This window comes from Saccopteryx leptura, chromosome 3, assembly GCF_036850995.1.
Source record: "Saccopteryx leptura isolate mSacLep1 chromosome 3, mSacLep1_pri_phased_curated, whole genome shotgun sequence".
Classification (NCBI taxonomy): domain Eukaryota; kingdom Metazoa; phylum Chordata; class Mammalia; order Chiroptera; family Emballonuridae; genus Saccopteryx; species Saccopteryx leptura.
The window spans coordinates 53,703,436-53,728,316 of record NC_089505.1 but is presented as its reverse complement, the minus strand read 5'-3'; the positions used below and the strand labels follow the sequence as shown (position 1 = coordinate 53,728,316).

At 38.8% G+C, this 24,881-nt stretch overlaps 1 protein-coding gene across 6 annotated transcripts in view; it reads left to right on the top strand.

Moving 5' to 3' along the window:
* Positions 1 to 24,881, top strand: part of CEP57L1 (centrosomal protein 57 like 1) — a 69,538-nt gene that overhangs the window by 1,881 nt on the left and 42,776 nt on the right. The gene's annotated exons all lie outside the window — the stretch shown is intronic.

The following is a 24,881-nucleotide window of genomic DNA, read 5'->3' as shown; positions in this document are numbered from 1 at the left end:
TGTTCCCTGGAAAGACTGGAGGCAAGTTTCTTCTATTCTTTGGTGTAAAGTTAAGAGGGTATGTATGGTAGGGGTTTTGGATTGATGATTAAACAGAAAGAATTGTCTCTTGAAGCCTTTTGGATTTCTATAAAAGAAGAATATGTGGCAATATCTAAAAAAGCTTTGAACATTTTACTGTAATTTTCATCATCCTATTTATGTGAATTAGGATTTTCTACCCTAAACACAAGAGTAAAAAGAGAGGAATTCTGCAATGTATTGACAAGGAAATGAGAGTTTGCTTTTCAGATATATGTCCACCAAACGTTGAAATCACTAGGACACATCAGGCTCATGTTTCACATAAACACAAGAATGAAAAAACACATTCGCGCCACAACCTGCCAGATTTACTAAATCTTGCTAAGAATGTATCTATATATATATAAAAGAGAACTTTTTTGTTTTTTTTATTTTTAACCCCTCTTTCTTAAGAATTCTAAAAAGCATAAAAAATGAAACATAAAAATGTTTTTTAATGTCAGAATAAATTTAATTTTGTCGTATTTATTTTGATTAATTACCATAAAAGCACACTTGGACTTTATATTTTTTTCTTTAATATTTGACTAAATTATTATAACATTTCTCAGAAATTTGTATATAGTGCGCCTACAATTATTTGTAGGATTTTAAATGCGCCCTGGACTTCAAAAAGTTTGAGAACCACTGGCGTATGGTGAGGCAAGAAGTGAGAGGTGGTATTTTCAGGAAACTGCAGTAAGACAAATCATGTATTGTGGGAGGGGTACCTTTTGTGTATTGATGTCCTTTGAATCTGCAGAGACAGGTACTGTGCATTTCTCACATTGATGCTGAAAATGACCTACCCTTGAACAGATTTATAGTCTCAAAGAATTTAGTCTAATTTGGAAAGGCTTGCTACATTCTGATGCTACTGATTTAAGTCAGAACTTAGAATCATTAGAATGTAGTATGATTTCACAAAACAAGCAAAAAAGTCATTCCTTTTCTGTCTTCTTTTTTGGGCTCATCATCATTCGTCCAATCCATAAAGGGTAGGGTAGTTTATTAAGGCTATGCTCCTTTTTTACTGCATAGTAGAATCTTGATACCCATACCAATGCTTTCACCACCATCCATGACTGTTAAATATATAATTCCATCAAGCTTCACTTTCAGCTTTCATATATCTTTCTCCTTGATGTTACTTCTTGGATTTCTCAAAAGCACCATGAACTTAACATGCCTAAAACTAAATTCATGTATCTCTTATGAATCTGATTTTTAGTGGTACCTATTACAGTTAAGGACACTAACTACCATCTCCTTGTGAAAATTTGAAACCTAAGTATTCTTGATTTCTTTCTGTCCTTCATACCTCTATAGCCAAATTATTTGTATAGTCCAACTACCACTATGTTTCATCAGTCTTATCTCTCAAATATCCCTCAAATTCATCCTTTTCCCTCCATCTACATATGAGAACTGCCATAGCAGAGCTTTACTTACCTTTAATTTTTGCCTTCTCTGAGTTTTGTTTTTTTTTTCTTTTTTCATTCCTGCTACTTTCCTGCCTAGCCACAGAGGTTTGCAAAAATCTACTTTTGGTTTTTCTCCAGTACTTTTACCCTAACTGTGAAACACTGAAGCCAGTTTTATATAATATAATGACTGAATTTAAGTTTTTAAAGGAAATTTTCCTAATTATCTACCATTTAGTAATATTAACTGTTTTGCCTCCAAATGCATTACATTTGGTTTTTCTTATTTTGGCTTGTTCTCAAAGCTTGCCAGTCAAGCATTATGCATGTACCTTGATGTGTGTGTATGTCTGTGTTGCCCAGAGAAATCATAAAGGCTTTTGCATTTTGAGTCTTTAAATTTTATTTTTAAGGTATCTTTAACAAAATTGATTTGAATTATCAATAGTTCTTTCAGCCTTTAAAAAGCCTACTTTCTTTTTTTTTTTCTTTCTTTCATTTTTCTGAAGCTGGAAACAGAGATAGACAGTCAGACAGACTCCCGCATGCGCCCGACCGGGATCCACCTGGCACGCCCATCAGGGGCGACGCTCTGCCCACCAGGGGGCAATGCTGTGCCCATCCTGGGCGTCGCCATGTTGCGACCAGAGCCACTCTAGAGCCTGAGGCAGAGGCCACAGAGCCATGCCCAGCGCCCGGGCCATCTTTGCTCCAATGGAGCCTTGGCTGCGGGAGGGGAAGAGAGAGACAGAGAGGAAAGCGCGGCGGAGGGGTGGAGAAGCAAATGGGCGCTTCTCCTGTGTGCCCTGGCCGGGAATCGAACCCGGGTCCTCTGCACGCTAGGCCGACGCTCTACCGCTGAGCCAACCGGCCAGGGCCAAAAAGCCTACTTTCTAAAACACTGTAATACATACTATTCACGGAATACAGTCTTTCTCTTTTTTTCATATTATTTGCATCTTTTATGGATAAACCACTTAAATCAAGTTTACTCTTTAATATTTTCTCCAGTTCTCCCATCTTTGGTGTATCCATATTTACTGTAATGTGCTTCAATGTCTAAATCTCCAATATTTATGGCATAGTTTTAAATATTTTTTAAAACAATAAAATTATTTCATCTGTATTTATTTTATCCTAATGAAAGATTTATAAGCCAACTCGAGCATATATACAGTTTATGGCATTAATGTTACAAGCCAGTCTCAATGCTGGCTTCATTATTATATTCCTACTCGTTTTCTTTATCCACATTATTTATATGAACATATACAGAAGATACTAAAATTCTGCATCATTTAAAAAATATAATAAGCCTGACCTGTGGTGGTGCAGTGGATAAAGCAGTGACCTGGAATGCTGAGGTAGCCAGTTCAAAACCCCAGTTTTGCCTGGTCAAGACCTGTACAAGAAGCAACTACAAGTTGATGCTTCACACTTCTTGCCTCTCCTTTCTCCCTCTCTCTCTCTCTCTCTCTATCTCTCTCTCTTCTCTCTAAAATCAAGAAATAAAATCTTTTAAAATAAAAATATGTTTAGTATTTCAAACAGAAAGAAAAAAATAAACACCCTTTTACCTACCCCTAGAATGAACAAATGTTAACATTTTACCTCATTTGCTTTATTATTTTTTTAATGCAATATATAATTACACATGTGAAAGTGCCCTTGGCACCATAATATAGTCTTTATATTTAAAAGAACTTTATATAAGATATTTTATGATATCTATCATATATAACTTGCTTTTTTTTTTTTTTTACTCTACAATATTGTTTCAAAGCTTATCCATGTTGCTAAATATAAACTTCAGGCTTTTTAATTTTAGCTGCAATTTGGTGTTGTATTTTATGAATATGACAAAATTTTTGCATTCCCATTATTTTTCAATTTTTTTCTGTTGCAAGCAAAACTACAGTGAAGATCACTATACACATCTCCAAATTAATATGTGCAATGTTCTTTAGGATTCATTCATAAATACTGAGAAGTGGATTTTCTGAGTTACAGGATATACACAGTATACAATTTTAAAATTGTCTTCCAAAATTTTTCATAAGTTCACACTTATACCAGCAGTTCATGAAAAATTTTCATCTCCCCACATCCTTGCCAGATATCAACAGGTTTTTTGGTCAAGTAATTGTTATAATATTTCATTGTTGTTTTAACATACATTTTCCTGTTCATGTTGCATTTCCTGATTACATTGCATTTCCTGAACTTGAGTACCTTTTTGGGTTTTTGGTTATATTTCTCATCTGCTCACCGCTTTTGTTCCTTTATTAATTAAGCTGTTTTGTCTTTTTCTTTATGGTTTATAGGAGTTGTTTCTGTAATTTAGATACTAATCTTTTATATAATACTCACAAAAATGAGGGGATAAGTGAAATACCCCCTCATTTTTGTGAGCAGTATATATTGCTTTTTTTTTTGCCTCAAAAGAATTTAATAACTACAATTTTAATGTAACAAAGCATCACAGTTCATAGCAAGAAAGAGGATTGACATTAGGAAGACAGATATACCAAGGGTGGTCTCACAGTGACCATATCCTGAAAGTTACACCACTGGACATTTTCAGCACAACCTTCTCCTAATTTTCATTCAGGTTTCACAACATTCTTTTTGGCTCCTGGCGATCTGCCTCCTTGGCCAGCCTGTCTGTCTCAAGGCCACAGCCAGTCTCTCTCTCTCTCTCTCTTCTTTTTTAATATAACCATTAATTTTAATGAGATGACATTGATAAATCAGGGTACATATGTTCAGAGAAAACATCTCTAGGTTATTTTGACATTTGATTATGCTGCATTCCCATCACCCAAAGTCCAGTTGTCTTCTGTCACCTTCTAACTGGTTTTTTTTGTGCCCCTCCCCTCTCCCAACCCCCTCCATCTCCTCCCCACCACCCCATAACCCCCACACTCTTGTCCATGTCTCTGAGTCTCATCTTTATGTCCCACCTATGTATGGAATCATATAGTTCTTAGTTTTTTCTGATTTACTTATTTCGCTCAGTATAATGTTATCAAGGTCCATCCATGTTGTTGTAAATGATCCGATGTCATCACTTCTGCTTGAGTAGTATTCCATAGTATATATGTTCCAAAGCTTTTTAATCCACTCATCCACTGACGGCCACTTGGGCTGTTTCCAGATCTTCACTATTGTGAACAATACTGCCATAAACATGGGGGTGCATTTCTTCTTTTCAAACAGTGCTATGGTGTTCTTGGGGTATATTCCTAAAAGTGGGATAGCTGGGTCAAAAGGCAGTTCGATTTTTAATATCTTGTGGAATCTCCATACTGTTTTTCACAGTGGCTGCACCAGTCAGCATTGCCACCAGCAGTGCAGGAGGAGGGTTCCCTTTTCTCCACATCCTTGCCAGCACTTATTCTGTGTTGTTTTGTTGATGAGCGCCATTCTGACTGGTGTGAGGTGATATCTCATTGTGGTTTTAATTTGCATTTCTCTAATGATTATTGATGTTGAGCATTTTTTCATATGCTTATTAGCCATCTGTATGTCCTCTCTGGAGAAGTGTCTATTCATTTCTTTCACCCATTTTTTGATTGTATTGTTTGTCTTCCTGATATTGAGTTTTACAAGTTCTTTATAAATTTTGGTTATTAACCCCTTATCAGACGCAATGTCAAATATATTCTCCCATTGTGTAGTTTGTCTTTTTATTCTGTTCTTATTGTCTTTAGCTGTGCAAAAGCTTTTTAGTTTGATATAGTCCCATTTGTTTATCCTGTCTTTATTTCACTTGCCCGTGGAGATAAATCGGCAAATATATTGATGCGAGAGATATCAGAGAGCTTATTGCCTATGTTTTCTTCTAAGATGCTTATGGTTTTACGGCTTATATTTAAGTCTTTTATCCATTTTGAGTTTATTTTTGTGAATGGTGTAAGTTGGTGGTCTCGTTTCATTTTTTTGCAGATAGCTGTCCAATTTTCCCAACACCATTTGTTGAAGAGGCTGTCTTTACTCCATTGTATGCTCTTAACTCCTTTGTCAAATATCAGTTGTCCATAAAGGTGTGGGTTTATTTCTGGGTTCTCTGTTCTGTTCCATTGATCTATATGCCTGTTCTTATGCCAGTACCAGGCTGTTTTGAGTACAATGGCCTTGTAGTATAACTTGATATCCGGAAGTGTAATACTCCCACTTTATTCTTCCTTTTCAAGATTCCTGAGGCTATTTGTGTTCTTTTTTGGTTCCATATAAATATTTGCAATATGTGTTCTATATCTTTGAAGTATGTCATTGGTATTTTAATTGGTATTGCATTGAATTTATAAATTGCTTTGGGTATATAGACATTTTAATGATGTTTATTCTTCCTAACCATGAGCACAAGTATATGCTTTTCTTGTTTGTATATTCCCTGATTTCTTTTATCAATGTTTTATAATTTTCCCAGTACAAGTCTTTAATCTCGCCGGTTAAATTTATTCCTAGGTACTTTATTTTTTTGTTTAAATTGGTGAAGGGGATTGCTTCCTTAATTTCTCTTTCTGACAGTTCATTGTGAGTGTATAAAAATACCTCTGATTTCTGAGTATTAATTTTCTATCCTGCCACCTTGCTGAATTCATTTATCAGGTCTAGCAGTTTTTTGACTGAGACTTTAGGGTTTTCTATATATAATATCATATCATCTTCAAATAATGATAGTTTTACTTCTTCTTTTCCAATTTGGATGCCTTTTATTACTTTTTCTTGTTTGATTGCTGTGGCTAGGACTTTCAGAACTGTGTTAAATAAGAGTCGTGAAAGGGGGCACCCCTGCCTTGTTCCTGATCTTAAGGGGATTGCTTGTCATTTTTGCCCATTGAGTATGATGTTGGCTGCGGGTTTGTCATAGATGGCTTTTATCATGTTGAGGTATGTTTCCTGTATTCCCACTTTGCTGAGAGTTTTGATCATGAATGGGTGCTGGATGTTATCAAATGCTTTTTCTTCATCTATTGAAAATATCCTCTGGTTTTTCTCATTCATTTAGTTTATGTAATGAATCACATTGATTTGCAAATATTGTACCAGCCTTGCCTCCCAAGAATCAACCCCTCTTGATCATGGTGTATGATTTTTTTCATATATTGCTGGATCCAGTTTGCTAATATTTTGTTGACAATTTTAGCATCTAAATTCATCAGGGATATTGGCCTATAATTTTCTTTCTTTGTGTTGTCTTTGCCTGGTTTTGGAATCAGAATTATACTCGCCACATAAAAAGGAGCTTGGAAGTCTTCCTTCCTCTTGGATTTTTTGAAATAGCTTGAGAAGGATAGGAGTTAGTTCTTCTTTGAATATTTGGTAGAATTCCCTTGTGAAGTCATCAGGCCCAGGACTTTTCTTTTTTGGGAGTTTTTTGATAACTGTTTCAATCTCATTTGTTGTAATTGGTCTGTTTAGGTTTTCTGATTCTTCCAGATTAATTTTTGGAAGATTATATATTTCAAAGAATTTGTCCATTTCATCTAGGTTGTCTAGTTTTTTGGCGTACAATTTTTCATAGTATTTTCTTACAATATTTTGTATTTCTTTTGTGTCAGTTGTTATTTCTCCAGTCTCATTTCTAATTTTATTTGAGTCCTCTCTCTTTTTTTCTTGGTGAGTCTGGTTGAAGGTTCATCAATTTTGTTTACCTTTTCAAAGAACCAGCTCCTGGCTTCATTGATCCTCTATATTGTTTCTTTAGCCTCTATGTCATTTATTTCCGCTCTGATCTTTATTATATCTTTCCTTCTACTACCTCTGGGCTTTACTTGCTGTTCTTTTTCTAGTTCTTTTAGATGCAGGGTCAAGTTGTTTATTTGAGCTTTTTCTAGCTTCTGAAGGTATGCCTGTAATGCTATGAACTTCTCTCTCAGGACTGCTTTTGCTCTGTCCCATAAATTTTGAGTTGATGAATGCTCATTATCATTCATTTCTAGGAATTTTTTTATTTCTTCTTTGATCTCATTGTTAACCCATTCATTATTTAATAACATGCTATTTAGTTTCCAAGTGTTTGAGTATTTTTCAGTTTTTCTGTTGTGGTTGATTTCTAGTTTCATGCCATTGTGATCTGAGAAAGTGCTCAATATGATTTCAATCTTCTTAAATTTGTGAGACTGCTTTTGTGCCCTAACATGTGGTCTATCCTAGAGAATGTACCATGCGCACTTGAAAAGAACGTATATTCTGCTGCTTTAGGGTGAAAGGTTCTGAAGATATCTATTAAATCGAGTTGATCTAGTGTGTCCTTTAAGTCTGCTGTTTCTTTGTTAATTTTCTTTCTTGAGGATCTATCTAGTGATGTTAGTGGGGTATTGAAATACCCTACTATTATAGTATTGCTGTTGATCTCGCCCTTTAAATCCATCAAAGTCTGCTTTATATATTTAGGTGCTCCTATATTAGGTGCATAGATATTTATAACGGTTATATCTTCCTGTTGGATTGTTCCCTTTATCATTATGTAGTGACCTTCTTTATTTCTTACTATAGCCTTCATTTTAAAGTCCATTCTGTTTGATATAAGTATTGCTACCCCAGCTTTTTTTTTTCATTTCTATTTGCGTGAAATATTTTTTTCCATCCTTTTATCTTCAGTCTATGTGCATCTTTTGTTTTAAGGTGTGTCTCTTATGGACAGCATATGTATGGGTCCTGTTTTCTTATCCACGCAGCTACCCTATGTCTTTTGATTGGATCATTTAATCCATTTGCATTTAAGGTTGTTGTTGATATATAGTTGTTTATTGCCATTTTATTCTTTAAAACTGTATTCCTCTTTTGCTATATTCTTTTTCTCCTTTAATCTGTTTACAACAGGCCCCTTAGCATTTCTTGCAACATTGGTTTGGTTGTAGTGAATTCCTTGAGTTTTTATTTTGTCAGGAAATCTTTTTATTTTTCCTTCCATTTTAATCGGTAGCCTTGCTGGATAAAGTAGTCTTGGTTGTAGGCTCCTGTTTTGCATTACTTTGAATATTTCTTGCCATTCTCACGTGTTTCTTTTGAGAAGTCGGAAGTCATCCTTATGGGGGCTCCTTTGTAGGTGATAGCCTTTTTTTCTCTAGCAGCTTTTAGTATTTTCTCTTTTTCACTTAGCTTTTTATTATTATGTGTCTTGGTGTAGATTTCTTTGGGTTTTTCTTTAATGGAGTTCTCTGTGCTTCTTGAACTTGTGAGACGTTTTCCTGCCTTAACTGAGGGAAGTTTTCAACTATGATATGTTTGAACAAAGTCTCTATCCCTTGTTCTTTCTCTTCTTCTTCAGTAACCCCTATGATGCGATGTTATTTCTCTTCATGTTGTCACAGAGCTTTCTTAGAGTTTCCTCAGACTTTTTGAGTCTCTTTTCTTTTTTCTGCTCTGCTTTTGTGCCTTCATTTATCTAATCCTGTAACTCACTGATTCGATTCTCAGCTTCATCCATCTGCTTTTAATTTCTTCCAATGTGTTCTTCATTTCTGCTATTGTATTTGTCATTTCTGACTGATTCTTTTTTATTATTTCAATGTCCTATTTTATATTTGCTATCTCTTTATTTAGGTGTTCGTAATGACCATCTATTGTTGTTCTAATATCTTTGAGCATCCTAACAATTGTTATTTTAAACTCTGCATCTGGTAATTTGGTTATATCTGACTCATTCAGGTCCTTTTCTGGGGATTTATCTTGATTCATTTGTGTTGCAGTTCTCTGCCTTCTCATTTTGTCTGTGTAAAAGAAGGTTTTGGCCACTGGGGTCCACTGTGTGTGGCCTCTGTGTTCCCTACGTGTGGTCTGTCTGCAGGCCCCCCACCCCCTCTGCTGTTGCTGCCTAGGGCGTTGGGGTTTGGGTGTTGCCAGTGCCTGCCCATTGGGGCTGTTGCTGTGGTTTTCGCCTCTCCTTCATGGGAGTGGCTGTGATCACGTGCTCGGGTGTACAAGCCTCGGTGGCCTTGGCCTTTGCCCGACCCCTGCAAGTGGTGTTATGCTCGGCCCTGAGGGAAGGGGTGAGCACCTTTCTCAGCTGCGGGTCTCTGCCTGATTCCGGGCTTTCGCCCCACCCCTGCAGGAGCAGCCCGCTCACAGGACAGCTGCAAGCCTTGGCTCCAAGGCTGGGTGGGACTGCGTGCCCACACTCAGTAGTGGGACTCCAGCTGTTCTGGGTTTTTCGTTCCACCTCCGCAGGAGGATCCGGCTCCCAAGTCAGACCACAAGCCTCAGTTCTGCAGGCAGGGCAAGGCTGTGCTCCTGCACCCTTGCTGAAGGGCGGGTCTCTGCCCCTTCCAGGGCTCCTACTCTTCTCCCGCAGGCTGGATTGCAGGGGGCCTGCAACTGGGCTTGACCACTTTTGCATGTCCCCTTCTCCCCAGCCGGGCAAGACCGATCCCACACCTGTGCCTCAGTTGTGGCCAGGCGGCTTCGCCTTTGCCAACAGACCCGCACTTCCGTTTCCCGTGGCTGCCCGCCCTTTGGCAAACCCTCAGCTGTGTGGGTGGGATCGCTGCAGCTCAGACCCTAGCACTCACTACTGTAGTCCCGAAAGCTCCCACCTTCTAAGCGACTCTGCTCTGAGTGAGGCAGGAGAGCTTGTTTGGCTCGTGTCCTGCTTCCCTTTGCTGGTATTGCTGTTTCCAGGGGAAATATTCACTTCAGATTTGGGGAGTGACTCGTCCCAGGGGTTAGGGTGGCTGTCTCTCAAAATGTTTCTCCTTGTGCCTCCTAGATTACACTCTCTTCCCGCTGCTCTGGTCCTCTCCACTCTCCCAGTCCCCTGGAGCCCCGGGTGAGTGGTTGTGAGAGTGGTTTTCTGCACGGTCCCTTTAAGAAGAATCCTGGAAATCAGTCTCTTTCTCACAAACAGTATCCTGTCTTGTTTCCAGCTAAATACTGTCCATACGCCTTTTCTAGGTGCTGGGGCTTTGTTTCTGGGACTCATGACCCTCCCTTCTCTGCTAAACTCACTTCCTGCCATGTGAGTCTCTCCCGGCTGCCATTCACTCCAGGGTGCTGTGCAGCCCTCTCTGCGTTTCTGCTTTTCCTACCAGTCTCAGTGTGCCTTCCTCAGTGTTCCTTGGTTGAAGAGTCCTCTTAGTTTAGTCTAAAGTTGGTTTTTCCAGATGATGGTTCTTAAAATTAGTTTGTAATCCACTTTGGTTCTGGGAGGTGGGAGTTGGTACGTCTGCCTATTCAGTCTCCATCTTGTCTCTCTCTACATTTTGCTTTTTAAAATGTTGTCAATGGTGTTTTTTGTTGCACATGTTTTAATTTTAACATAGTTTGTTTTGTCACTTTTCCTTATCTTGTTTTTACCATTGTCTTGTTTATTATAGAAATCTTTCTTCACTCCGGCCGGATAGCTCAGTTGATTAGAGCAGTGGTCCCCAACCCCCGGGCCACGGACCAGTACCGGTCCGTGGGCCTTTTGGTACCGGTCCACAGAGAAATAATAAATAACTTACATTATTTCCATTTTATTTATATTTAAGTCTGAACGATGTTTTATTTTTTTAAAATGACCAGATTCCCTGTGTTACATCTGTTTAAGACTCAGATACATTTATTCGTCCCGTCCTAAAGGCTGGTCGTGAAAATATTTTCTGACGTTAAAGCAGTCCGTGGCCCAAGAAAGGTTGAGGTCCACTGGGTTAGAGCATTGTCCTAAAGCAGAGGTTGCTGGTTCTGTCCTTCATCAGGGCACATTCAGGAACAGATTGATATTCCTCTCTCTCTCTCTCTCTCTCTCTCTCTCTCTCTCTCTCTCTCTCTCTATATATATATATATATATATATATATATATATATATATATATGAAAGAAAGAAAGGGAACCTTTCTTAACCAAAGTCAGAGACATATTTTATATTTTATTTTAAAACAGTTAAATGTTTGTTGTTTATATGTAGGTATTTGTTCATTTTTGTGTTTGGCATGGAGTGGAGATAATGATTTTGTTTTGTTTTCAAAATAAATAGCATGTTAACCTGCCACAAATATTGAGTAGCTTATCCTTTCCCCATGATAATGCCCTCTTTTTCATTTACCAAATTCCCATTATGTCAAGGTCAATTTATAGACTCTTTTCTGTTTCATTAGTCTGGATTTTATTAACAATGCAGTAGAAAAGTCAATACTAGTTGTTTTCTTTATATATATTTGTATAGTTCCTCTTTATATTTCTATGTCTGATTGTCATAAAGCTTTAATAGGAAGTTAACAAAAAGAAAGTTAACCAAGAGAAAATTTGTTTATCTGAAATAAAGTATTATTTGAAAGTATCTCCAAAAAAGTATTGGAGAACAGGCTCAAAACATGTTGAAAACTGTGAATTGTAGAACATTTATCTCAGTCTAAGCAAAATTCCAAACAATTTGACAATATGTACCAGAAATATTAAAGGTGTCTTTAACTTAACATTATGATTTCTAGACTGTATCTTAATTTTTAAAAACTGTAATATATATATTTGTCTACTGCCATAAAAAAAAATACCTTAAAAGTATATTTAGCCTGACCAGGCAGTGGCTCAGTGGATACAGCATCAGACTGGGATGTAGAGGACCCAGGTTTCGAAACCCCAGGGTCACTGTCTTGAGCATGGGCTCATTCAGCTTGAGCACAGGCTCAACAGCTTGAGCACAGGGTCTCTGGCTTGAGTGTGGAATCATAAACATGACCCCAAGGTCGCTGGCTTGAACAAAGGGTCACTTGCTCTGCTGTATCTCCCCCTCCCTCCCGCAAGGCACATATGAGAAAACAATCAATGAACAACTAAGGAGTCTAAGGAGCTGCAACGAAGAATTGATGCTCCTCATCTCTCTCCTTTCCTGTCTGTCTGTCCTTATCTGTCCCTCTCTCTGTCTCTGTCACAAAAAAATATATATATTTAATGACATAAGAAAATGTTGATCATGTAATATTAAGTAGAAAGGCAGTTTACACACACATTGTGTGGTACAGTCCTAACTTTGGTTAAGTTAATAAAAGTCTGATTTGTTTACTAGATACCAAAGCATCAACAATATTTCAACAATCTTAAGTGGGTAGAATTTATAGTGATTTTAATTTTCTTCTTAATTGCAGCTTTTAATTGAAGGTTGGAAGTTGGTCATATTAAAGGAGGCTGGGACTGTCTTAGCCAGAGCTAGTCTGGGCTGAACTGGGAAACTTGGTCAACTACCATGATGAAAGCAGCATTGGAGGGTCAACTCCACTTTTTTATGGGGCATCAAATTTGTATTAGCTTAGGCAAGGGTCCCCAAACTACGGCCTGAGGGCAGCATGCTGCCCCCTGAGGCCATTTATCTGGCCCCTGCCGTACTTTTGGAAGGGGCACCTCTTTCATTGGTGGTCAGTGAGGAGTTTTTATAGTCCAGCCCTCCAACAGTGAGGGACAGTGAACTGGCCCCCTCTGTAAAAAGTTTGGGACCCCTGGCTTAGAGCAAGTTCACAGCCCCCCAGTTGTTTATGCATTCTCCCCAGACTGTGACCTCTTCCTCTCTCTACTTTCACCTCTAAGCACAAAATCTGGCACATGTCAGGCCTCAACATATATTGTTAGAATTTTTTTTTAATTCAGTGAGAGGAGGGGAGGCAGAGATAGATTCCCTGACCAGGATCCACCTGGCAAGCTCACTAGGAGACAATGCTCTGCCCATCTGGGGCATTGCTCCATTGCTCAGCAACTAAGCTCTTCATAGCACCTGAGAAGGAGCCTTCCTCAGTGCCCAGAGCCAACTTGCTTCAATCAAGCCTTGGCTGCAGGAGGGGGAGAGAGAGAAGTGAGAAGTGGAGGGGTGGAGAAGCAGATGGGTGCCTATCCTGTGTGCCCTGACCGGGAATTGAACCCAGGACATCCACACACTAGGCCGATGCTCTCTCACACTGAGCCAACCAGCCAGGGCAAATAGTGTTAGAATTAAAATGGAATTAATACTAAAAATTATGCAAATTCCTAACATTAGATTTACTGTAAACTTACCTCAATATTAAATGAATTGAATTTTGCAGACACAGTCACAGGCAGCCTATATTTGGATGCAAGCTAGTTCTTAGCAGTAGAGAGCTCATGTTTAGCCATGATAGGGTCTTTTTTATGCCTCTTATGTTTTGGCTGCTAGGGATACATTGGAAGGCCCTTAGCCCTTTTAGTATTTGGTACAGTTAGCTAGAAGTAAATTTGGAAACCGATAAAGAACTAGAACATTTAAGAGGAAGGTAATGCAAATCTTCATGGGTATATTTAAAGTGAAATATATTTTGATCAGCTTAATTAAGTTTTCGTCTCAGCTAGATAGGAAAATCGGGTTTTGTCCTTTTGCCCCCAGTGCTATTGAACAACATATGCTATTTCCTCTGTTAAAACCTAAACAGCTGTGCCAACAAGTCTAGTTTGAAAAAACGTTATGGGCTTAATATTTTCTCTTTACAGATAAGCCTGTCAACAATTCTGTCGATAGTTACTTCAGCCCTTTAGATCAGTTCACTTCAGACATATGGTCAAAAAGTTGGTGTGGTTAAGGTACTACAGCTTGTTAACAAGAGTAAGAATCAGAATGAAGAGTATGGTCTGTTGAATGCCAAGTAAAGTAATGTTATGACAAACCTAGGTGGTTGTGTTGCTTTTTGACAGAATAATTCAGACACTGCTCTTAGTGACTAAAACCTGTTTGTCTGAATGGCATAGACATCTTTCTTTTACCTTTTATTGAGATGACTTGTCAATAGGACTTTTCTTCATTTCAGTTTAACAAGCGTTTGTTAAGTATTGAATTAGGTGCTAAGGTTACAAAGTTGAATGAAACTCCATCTCTGTCTTCCCGGCTTTCAGTTTAATGGGGAAACATGAACAGATTATTTTAATATATGAAGCATATAGGTACATACAGAGGAGAATTAGCCCAGCCTCAGGGAGCCAGAGAAGTGAAAACCTCATGGACAGATTAACTGATAAACTGTGCCTTGCATTGTGAATAAGAATATTCTAGCGCCCTGGCCGGTTGGCTCAGCGGTAGAGCGTCGGCCTAGCGTGCGGAGGACCCGGGTTCGATTCCCGGCCAGGGCACACAGGAGAAGCGCCCATTTGCTTCTCCACCCCTCCGCCGCGCTTTCCTCTCTGTCTCTCTCTTCCCCTCCCGCAGCCAAGGCTCCATTGGAGCAAAGATGGCCCGGGCGCTGGGGATGGCTCCTCGGCCTCTGCCCCAGGCGCTAGAGTGGCTCTGGTCGCAATATGGCGACGCCCAGGATGGGCAGAGCATCGCCCCCTGGTGGGCAGAGCGCCGCCCCATGGTGGGCGTGCCGGGTGGATCCCGGTCGGGCGCATGCGGGAGTCTGTCTGACTGTCTCTCCCTGTTTCCAGCTTCAGAAAAATGGAAAAAAAAAAAAAAAAAAAAGAATATTCTAGCAAGAGAGATCCATGTGAACACCAGAAACGTGTTCCTTCAGTAGAGGCAGGAGAAAAGAACTTCATAGAGAACAGGTCATGGAGGGGCCCTATATTCCCTGAGAATGTGCTTGATCTTTGTCATTTTATTTTATTTTTTTAAATGAGAGGCAGAGAGACAGATCCCTGCATACACCCCAACTGGCATCCACCCGGCAAGCCCCCTACCTACTGTGCTACTCTGCCCATCTGGGGCTGTTGCTGAGCTCCTTTAACACCTGAGGCGAGGCCATGAAGTTACCCTCAGCCACCGGGGCCAAGTTGCTTGAACCAATTTAGCCTTGGCTGTGGGAGGGGAAGAGAGAGAGAAGGAAGACGGGCAAGAGTGGTGAAGCGGGTGGTCACCTCTCTTGTGTGCCCTGACAAGGAATTGAATCCAGGACATCCACGTGCCAGGCAGATGCTCTACCATTGAGCCAACTGGCCAGCACTGATCTTTATTCTGAAGGCAATGAAGAGTCACTGCAGAGATTTAAGCATTGAAGTGATGTGTCTAGACTGTAATTTTAGGTAGATCAGTCTAGAGGCAGAGTAGAGGTTGGTTTGGTGAGACAGGGTTAGTTTCAAGGAAATCACTTAAGAAGGCCCTTGTAATAGCCCAGCCAAAAATTAATAAGGGCCTCAGCTGGGTCACACCCAGTCAGTGGTGGTAAGGATAGGACAGTATAGGTGATTCAAATATTTAGGTATTGAAATCTTTAGGACTCAAAGATTGGGGAGTAGGAGAATGATACCATTAAGTGAGATTAAAAGTACAGAGAAACTTTTTAGGGGGAAAGGCTATATTAAGTTTCGGATATGAGTTTGGTTGTTGTTTTTTTTAGGATATTCAAGGGGATATAAACCGTTAAAATTCAGAGAAATAGTAGTCAGTAGTTGATTTAAAAAATAATAAATTATCATCTTCAGCAGAAATAAAAAATTATTCAGGGAACCCTCCAAGGTAATATTGTCACTTGAAGAGCTAATCATGGAGAAGGTATTAGGTATAAAACTTGGGTTTGAAAAACAGCAATGTGAAGTTACAAGTAGGTGAAAAATTGTGGGGAATGGGAGCACTTTACTTTGTGAAAAGTCATATAGCATATGGATTACCTATTTGGAGGCTTTAGGACAGGGGTCGGGAACCTATGACTCGTGAGCCAGATGTGGCTCTTTTGATGGCTGCATCTGGCTCGCAGATAAAGCTTTAATAAAAAAATAATAACGTTAAAAATATAAAACATTCTCATGTATTACAAACCATTCATTTCCTACCGCTCATGTTCATGTTTGCGGGTGGCTGGAGCCAATCACAGCTGTACTCTGGGACAACACCAAATTTTTATTGGATAATGCATAACGTACATGGGTCATTGTATGGCTCTCATGGAATTACATTTTAAAATATGTGGCATTCATGGCTCTCTGAGCCAAAAAGGTTCCCAACCCCTGCTTTAGGATGTAGTATGGCATAATATTAATACTGTATTAATTTAGGTTTTCATAGTTCAAAAGGGATTTTGTGGTTTCTTTTTTTTTTTAATAATTTTATTTTTTTAATGGGGTGACATCAATAAATCAGGATACATATATTCAAAGATAACAAGTCCAGGTTATCTTGTCGCTCAATTATGTTGCATACCCACCACCCAAAGTCAGATTGTCCTCTGTCACCTTCTATCTTGTTTTCTTTGTGCCCCTCCCCACCCCCTTTCCCTCTCCCATTCCCCCCTCCCCCCCCCCCCCGTAACCACCACACTCTTATCAATGTCTCTTAGTTTCACTGTTATGTCCCACCTACGTATGGAATAATACAGTTCCTGGTTTTTTCTGATTTACTTATTTCGCTTCGTATCATGTTATCAAGATCCCACCATTTTGCCGTAAATGTTCCGATGTCATCATTTCTTATGGCTGAGTAGTATTCCATAGTGTATATGTGCCACATCTTCTTTATCCAGTCATCTATTGATGGGCTTTTTGGTTGTTTCCATGTCCTGGCCACTGTGAACAATGCTGCAATGAACATGGGGCTGCATGTGTCTTTATGTATCCATGTTTCTGAGTTTTTGGGGTATATACCCAGTAGAGGGATTGCTGGGTCATAAGGCAGTTCTATTTTCAGTTTTTTGAGGAACCACCATACTTTCTTCCATAATGGTTGTACTACTTTACATTCCCACCAACAGTGTATGAGGGTTCCTTTTTCTCCACAGCCTCTCCAACATTTGCTATTACCTGTCTTGCTAATGACAGCTAATCGAACAGGTGTGAGGTGGTATCTCATTGCCATTTTGATTTGCATTTCTCTAATAGCTAAAGAAGATGAGCATCTTTTCATATATCTGTTGGCCATTTGTATTTCTTCCTGGGAGAAGTGTCTATTCATATCCTCTTCCCATTTTTTTATTGGATTGTTTGTTTGTTTGTTGTTGAGTTTTATGAGTTCTTTGTATATTTTGGATATTAGGCCCTTATCTGAGCTGTTGTTTGAAAATATCATTTCCCATTTAGTTGGCTTTCTGTTTATTTTGTTACCAGTTTCTCTTGCTGAGCAAAAACTTCTTAGTCTGATGTAGTCCCATTCATTAATTTTTGCCTTCACTTCTCTTGCCTGTGGAGTCAAATTCATAAAATGCTCTTTAAAGCCCAGGTCCATGAGCTGAGTACCTAAGTCTTCTTCTATGTACTTAATTGTTTCAGGTCTTATGTTTAGATCTTTGATCCATTTTGAGTTAATTTTTGTACAGGGGGAGAGACTGTAGTCCAGTTTCATTCTTTTGCATGTGGCTTTCCAGTTTTCCCAGCACCATTTATTGAAGAGGCTTTCTTTTCTCCACTGTGTGTTGTTGGCCCCTTTATCAAAAATTATTTGACTATATATATGTGGTTTTATTTCTGGACTTTCTATTCTGTTCCATTGGTCTGAGTGTCTATTTTTCTGCCAATACCATGCTGTTTTGATTGTCGTGGCCCTATAATATAGTTTGAAGTCAGGTATTGTAATGCCCCCAGCTTCATTCTTTTTCTTTAGGATTGCTTTGGCTATTCGGGGTTTTTTATAGTTCCATATAAATCTGATGATTTTTTGCTCTATTTCTTTAAAAAACGTCATTGGAAGTTTGATGGGAATTGCATTAAATTTGTATATTGCTTTGGGTAATATAGCCATCTTGATTATATTTATTCTTCCTAGCCAAGAACAAGGTATATTCTTCCATCTCATTATATCTTTTTTCGATTTCCCTTAACAATGGTTTATAGTTTTCATTATATAAGTCCTTTACATTCTTTGTTATGTTTATTCCTAAGTATTTTTTTGTTGTTGTTGCAATCGTGAAGGGGATTATTCTTTTGAGTTCCTTCTCAGTTGTTTCATTGTTGGCATATAGAAAGGCTATTGACTTCTGTATGTTAATTTTGTATCCTGCGACCTTACTGTATTGGCTTATTGTTTCTAGTAGTCTTTTTGTGGATTCTTTGGGGTTTTCGATGTATAGGATCATATCATCTGCAAAAAGTGATACCTTTACTTCTTCTTTTCCGATATGGATGCCTTTTATTTCTTTGTCTTGTCTGATTGCTCTGGCTAGAACCTCTAGTACCACATTAAATAAGAGTGGAGAGAGTGGACAACCCTGTCTTGTTCCTGATTTAAGGGGGAAAGCCTTCAGTTTAGTGCCATTTAATATGATGTTAGCTGATGGTTTATCATATATGGCCTTTATCATGTTGAGATATTTTCCTTCTATACCCATTTTGTTGAGAGTCTTAAACATAAAATTGTGTTGTATTTTATGGAAAGCCTTTTCTGCGTCTATTGATAAGATCATGTGGTTTTTGTTCTTTGTTTTGTTGATATGGTGTATTACGTTAACCGTTTTATGTATGTTGACCCATCCTTGAGATTCTGGGATGAATCCCACTTGATCATGATGTATTATTTTTTTAATATGTTGTTGTATTCGATTTGCTAGTATTTTGTTTAGTATTTTAGCATCTGTATTCATTAGAGATATTGGTCTGTAGTTTTCTTTTTTTGTGCCATCCTTGCCTGGTTTTGGTATGAGGGTTATGTTGGCCTCATAAAATGTGTTTGGAAGTATTGCTTCTTCTTCAATTTTTTGGAAGACTTTGAGTAGAATAGGAACCAAGTCTTCTTTGAATGTTTGATAAAATTCGCTGGTATAGCCGTCAGGGCCTGGACTTTTATTTTTGGGGAGGTTTTTAATGGTTTTTTCTATTTCTTCTCTACTGATAGGTCTGTTTAGGCTTTCTGCTTCTTCTTGACTCGTCTAGGAAGGTTGTATTGTTCTAGGAATTTATCCATTTCTTCTAGGTTGTTGAATTTAGTGGCATAAAGTTTTTCATAGTATTCTAAAATAATTCTTTGTATATCTACGGTGTCCGTGGTGATTTCTCCTCTTTCATTTTGGATTTTGTTTATATGAGTTCTTTCTCTTTTTTCCTTGGTAAGTCTTGCCAAGGGTTTGTCAATTTTGTTGATCTTTTCAAAGAACCAGCTCCTTGTTCTATTAATTTTTTCTATAGTTTTTCTGTTCTCTAATTCATTTATTTCTGCTCTGATTTTTATTATCTCCTTTCTTCGGCTGGTTTTGGGTTGTCTTTGTTCTTCTTTTTCTAGTTCCTTAAGGTGGGAAGTTAAGTGGTTCACTTGGGCTCTCTCTTGTTTGTTCATATATGCCTGAAGTGATATGAACTTCCCTCTTATCACTGCTTTTGCTGCATCCCATAGATTCTGATATGTCGTATTGTCATTTTCATTAGTCTGTATATATCTTTTGATCTCTGCACTTATTTCTTCTTTGACCCATTCATTTTTTAAAAGTATGTTGTTTAGTTTCCACATTTTTTTGGGATTTTTTTCCTCTTTTTTGCAGTTGAATTCTAGTTTCAAGGCTTTATGATCAGAAAATATGCTTGGTACAACTTCAATTTTTCTGAATTTGCTGATGTTGTTTTTGTGGCCCAACATATGGTCAATTCTTGAGAATGATCCATGTACACTGGAGAAAAATGTATACTCAGTCACTTTGGGATGAAATGTCCTGTAGATGTCTATCATATCCAGGTGCTCTAGTGTTTTGTTTAAGGCCACTATGTCTTTGTTGATTCTCTATTTGGATGACCGATCTAGAGCCGTCAGCGGTGTATTGAGGTCTCCAAGTATGATTGTGTTTTTGTCAGTTTTTGTTTTAAGATCAATAAGTAGCTATCTTATATATTTTGGTGCTCCTTGGTTTGGTGCATATATATTAAGAATTGTTATGTCTTCTTGATTCAGTGTCCCCTTAGCCATTATGAAATGGCCATTTTTGTCTCTAAGTACTTTTCCTGTCTTGTAGTCAGCATTATCCGATATGAGTATTGCTACACCTGCTTTTTTTTGGATGTTATTTGCTTGGAGTATTGTTTTCCAGCCTTTCACTTTGAATTTGTTTTTATCCTTGTTACTTAGATGAGTTTCCTGTAGGCAGCATACAGTTGGATTTTCTTTTTTAATCCATTCTGCTACTCTGTGCCTTTTTATTGGTGAGTTTAATCCGTTTACATTTAGTGTAATTATTGATACTTGTGAGTTCCCTATTGCCATTTTATAGATTGCTTTCTGTTAGTTTTGTGTCTTGTTTGATCCTTCTCTTTCGTTTTTCTATCTTTTGTTTTTATTTGGTTGTATTCCATACATCTTTCCTCTGTTGCTATCTTTTTTATCTCATGTGCTTCTGTGGTGGTTTTTTCAATGGTGGTTACCTTTGAGTAATGAAAAGGGTCCCTACCCTGTTCATTGTAGCGAACTATTTTGTGAGTACTTTTGCACTCCATCGTCCTTTGCTACTGTTAATCTCCATCTTCTCCCCCTCTTTCTTTTTGTTGTTGTCACAGTTTAAATTTGGTTTTATTGTGTTCTTCTTGGAGCTTTTACTTGTGGCTCTGTTTTTTTTTTGTTCTTTGTATCTGATTGGAGAACCCCCTTTAGTAATTCCTGGAGTGGGGGTTTTCTGATGATAAATTCCCTCATCTTTTCTGTATCTGTGAATGTTTTTATTTCTCCTTCATATTTGAAGGATAGCTTTGATGGGTATAGTATTCGTGGCTGAAAGTTCCTCTCTTTCAGGACTTTAAATATTGGGGTCCACTCTCTTCTAGTTTGTAGAGTTTCTGCTGAGAAATCTGATGATAATCTAATGGGCCTTCCTTTATATGTTGTATTCTTCTTTTCCCTGGCTGCCTTGAGAATTTTTTCTTTGCTGTTGGTTTGTGTCAATTTCATTATGATATGCCTTGGAGTAGGTTTGTTGGGGTTAAGAAAACTCGGAGTTCTGTTTGCTTCTTGAACTTGAGGCTTTAGTTCTTTCCACAGGCTTGGGAAGTTCTCATCTATTATTTGTTTGAGTATGTTCTCCATTCCATTTTCTCTCTCTTCTCCCTCTGATATACCTATTATTCTTATGTTATTCTTTTTGATGGAGTCAGATAATTCTTGTAGGGCTATCTCATTTTTTTTAATTTTTGAGTCTCTTTCTTCTTTTCTCTGCTGTGCCTCAAGTTGCTTGTCTTCTATTTCACTAATCCTCTCTTCTATCTGACCTGTTCTATTAGCTAAGCTTGTTACTTCGTTTTTCAGCTCGTGAATTGAGTTTTTCATCTCTGTTTGATTTGTTTTTATAGTTTCAATTTCCTTGGACATATATTCTTTGTGTTCATTGAGTTGTTTTCTGAGCTCCCTAAATTGCCTTTCTGTGTTTTCTTGTATATCTCGGAGGATTTTTAGGATTTCTATCTTGAATTCTCTGTCATTTAGCTCCAAGGTTTCCAATATATTAAATTTTTTCTCCATAGATTTTTCCTCATCTAGCTGTGTTACCTCTCTTTCTTTTGTATCCATGATATTCGATTTTCTCTTCCTTAATGGCATCTGAGGGTGGTTTTGTTGATAGTATTAATGAGATTTAATAAAGAATAAAAAGTTAAAAAAAATAATAAAAAAAATAAAAAATAAAAAAGTTTTTTTAAAAAAAAAAAATTAATAATGAAATAAAGAAAAATAAAATAAAATAAAAATTTTTAAAAAAGGGAATTATTCCCCCCCTCCTTTTTTCCTCTCCTCTCCTCTCCCCTCTTTCTTGAGAAAATCTTGTGGTGAACTGTGAATTATAACAAACAATGCCTGTGATGGAGGGCCTGAATTGGGGAAAAGTAATAAAGGGGCAAAAAAAAAAAAAAGAAAAAAAGAAAAAAAAAGAGCGTATGGACCCACAAAAAGCAAATAAGGAAAAAATTTGGGTCAAGAATAAAATGATTTGCTTTTAGGTGTTGGTTGTCTAAGAGTTATGATGAGAGGAATAAGAGGAAAACGGAAAAATGGGGGGACAAATTAAAAAATTACTGTTGTATTTAGTGGAACAAGAACTAGATAAAATGGAGAGCCAGGGATGGGAGCACTGCTAGTGAGTTAAAAAGGTGAAGTAAAACCCCCCCAAAATGCCACAAACATAAGTTTGAGTCCCAGATAAGATAATTTGTTTGTTATTGAGGTTTGAATGAGAGGAGATGTAAAGGAGAAAGGAAGAAACTAATATAGAGGGAGAAAAGAAAGATTGAGAGAGAAAAAAAGGGGGAACCACTAAAAGAAGAAAAAAGAAAGGAGAGAGAGAGAGAGATTTAAGGGTTTTGGAGTGCAACCCTCATAGAGAGAAAGGAAGAGAAGAGAAAAGATAATGGGAGATGTAACACTTATGGGTAGTGTAGTTCAAGGAGAGGAGAGAGTAAGACCAGCAGAGAGTTAATCGGCCAAATTGGAGGAGGAAAAAAAAGTATCAAGAATGAAGATAAGAGAAACAAACGAACAAATATAATAAAATGGGATAGGTTATAAAGTCTGCAGATTATTCTTGATTTTGAGAGGTTATCTTCTTGCTTTTTCTTTTCTCTCCCTCTTCCTAGTCGGTGACTCTGTACCCCGGGTTCTGCCCCTTTGGCACGCTCAGGTAGAGGTTTGCAGTTAATAAGTCTCATGGCAATGTCATGTATTGTGCTTTAGTCTCATTGGCAGTCGAGGCTCATGAGCATTTATAGGCTCCCGACAGTGAGAGAGTCCGTGTTCCTGGAGCCTTTCTCCTAGTCTTTCCTTCCTCAATTAGTAGCCTGATAATCCAGCTATGGGGTTGCTGCTGCCTCTGCCTGGATAGTAAGAGGCTCAAATAGCTGGCAACTCCCCACTCTATTTCCACTCAGCACAGGGCTCTGGGTAAGGCTCAGTCAGTCAGAGCTGCTAGCATAATCAGGCGGGCTTTCCGCCCACTCAAAGACCTCTGGCTCTGCCACTCTGTCCGGTAACACAGGCGGGTGCCCACTTCCGGGGTGCTTGGAGGAAACTCTCACTCACTGTCTGCGCGCGCAAACCAGGATATCCGGCCAGCAGTCTCACGCTCTGAGTGAAACCCCCAACCGCAGGGAAAAGTTGCAGCGTTGGAATTGAGTCTCGCTCCGTCCCCGTGTGCGGCTTTTGCAAGGCGCTGGGGCGGCCCGAGATTCCGCTTTGGCCCACACAAAGGCCCCTGACTCTGCCCCTCTGTGCAATAACACGGGCGCGCACTGCCGAGGCACTCGGAGGAATCTCTCATTCACTATCTGCGCGCGCAGACCAGGATATGAGGCCGGCCGCGTTTCCCTCTGAGTAAAACCCCCTCAGCACGGAAAATCTCCACCGTTGGAATTAGTTCTCACTCCCTCCTGTGCGTGGCTTTCCCAGGGCGCTGGGGCTGCCCAGAGACTCTGCCCTCGGCCCACAGAAAGGCCTCTGACCCTGCCTCTCCGTGGGGCAACACGGGCACCCCCTCTCGGGGCCTAGGAAGAAATCTCTCGCCCACTAACTGCGCGCACGCCAACCAGGAGACCGGGTAAAATGGCCGCCCCGCTTGTCTTTCTTTGTTTGGGTTTGGTGCGAGTGTTAGCTTGTATTGCCCGGGTTGCCACAGGATCAGTTTTTCCTCGGCTTGGATCTCCGTGCCACAGCCTGGTTTGGCCGTTTGTGCTTTGGCCTGGATCTGTTCACCCCCTTTGCCCGCCTCAGTTTCTATATATTCACAGTTACCAGAGAAAGCCGCCCTGTTTAGGTTAGTGAGGAAGGCGGAGCATTTCTTACTCCCTATTTCCTTCGGGGTTTGGTTATATATTTAGCCAATTTTTCACTCAGCCACACCTTTGGGTGTATTGCGAAGCATCTGGAGGCTCCAAGTATAGGTTTTTCTGTTTCTGGTTGAAGATCTTGTTGAGTTTTGGGGGAGATTTATCGGTATCGCTTCCTACCCCGCCATTACTCTGACGTCATCCTTGTGGTTTCTTAATATCATGCACATCAGTGATTATACTGAAAAAATTTTGGATGTGATATCCAAAATATAAAAAGTTTTAGAAATTAATAGTAACTGATAGTTATTAAGTACTTACTGTGAACCCAGCTCCATTCTTAGAATTTTATGTTAATTCATTACATATAATTCTCTGAAATGGGTAGATGGTTTTATTACCATTTTATATACAGGGAGAAAACAGAAAATTTAAGAACTTGCTTCAGATCATACAGTATTCATCCCCAAGGAGTCTTGCTGTGGAGCCCATTTTTAAACCACCAGGCATACTGCCTTATCAGATAATAAAGTTTATACGTACATTTGCTTTTAAGGAAGAATGGAAACATGAAAAGGTGTTATACAAACAAACATTCCTGTAAAGCTAACATTCCCAGAAATGTAAAGGTCAAAGTCTACAGGAATAGTTTAATATCAAGAATGCATATATATATAATTCAAGAGTAATTATGTACATTGCTTATTAGGCAGACTGCCAACCTGACAAGTCAGAAGACCTGGGGAAACAAATATAAGAAGATGAATTATTACAGGGAGGAAAGGGACGAGTTTATGTCTGAGTTAATGTTTGTAAAGGCTGGGTTGTAAG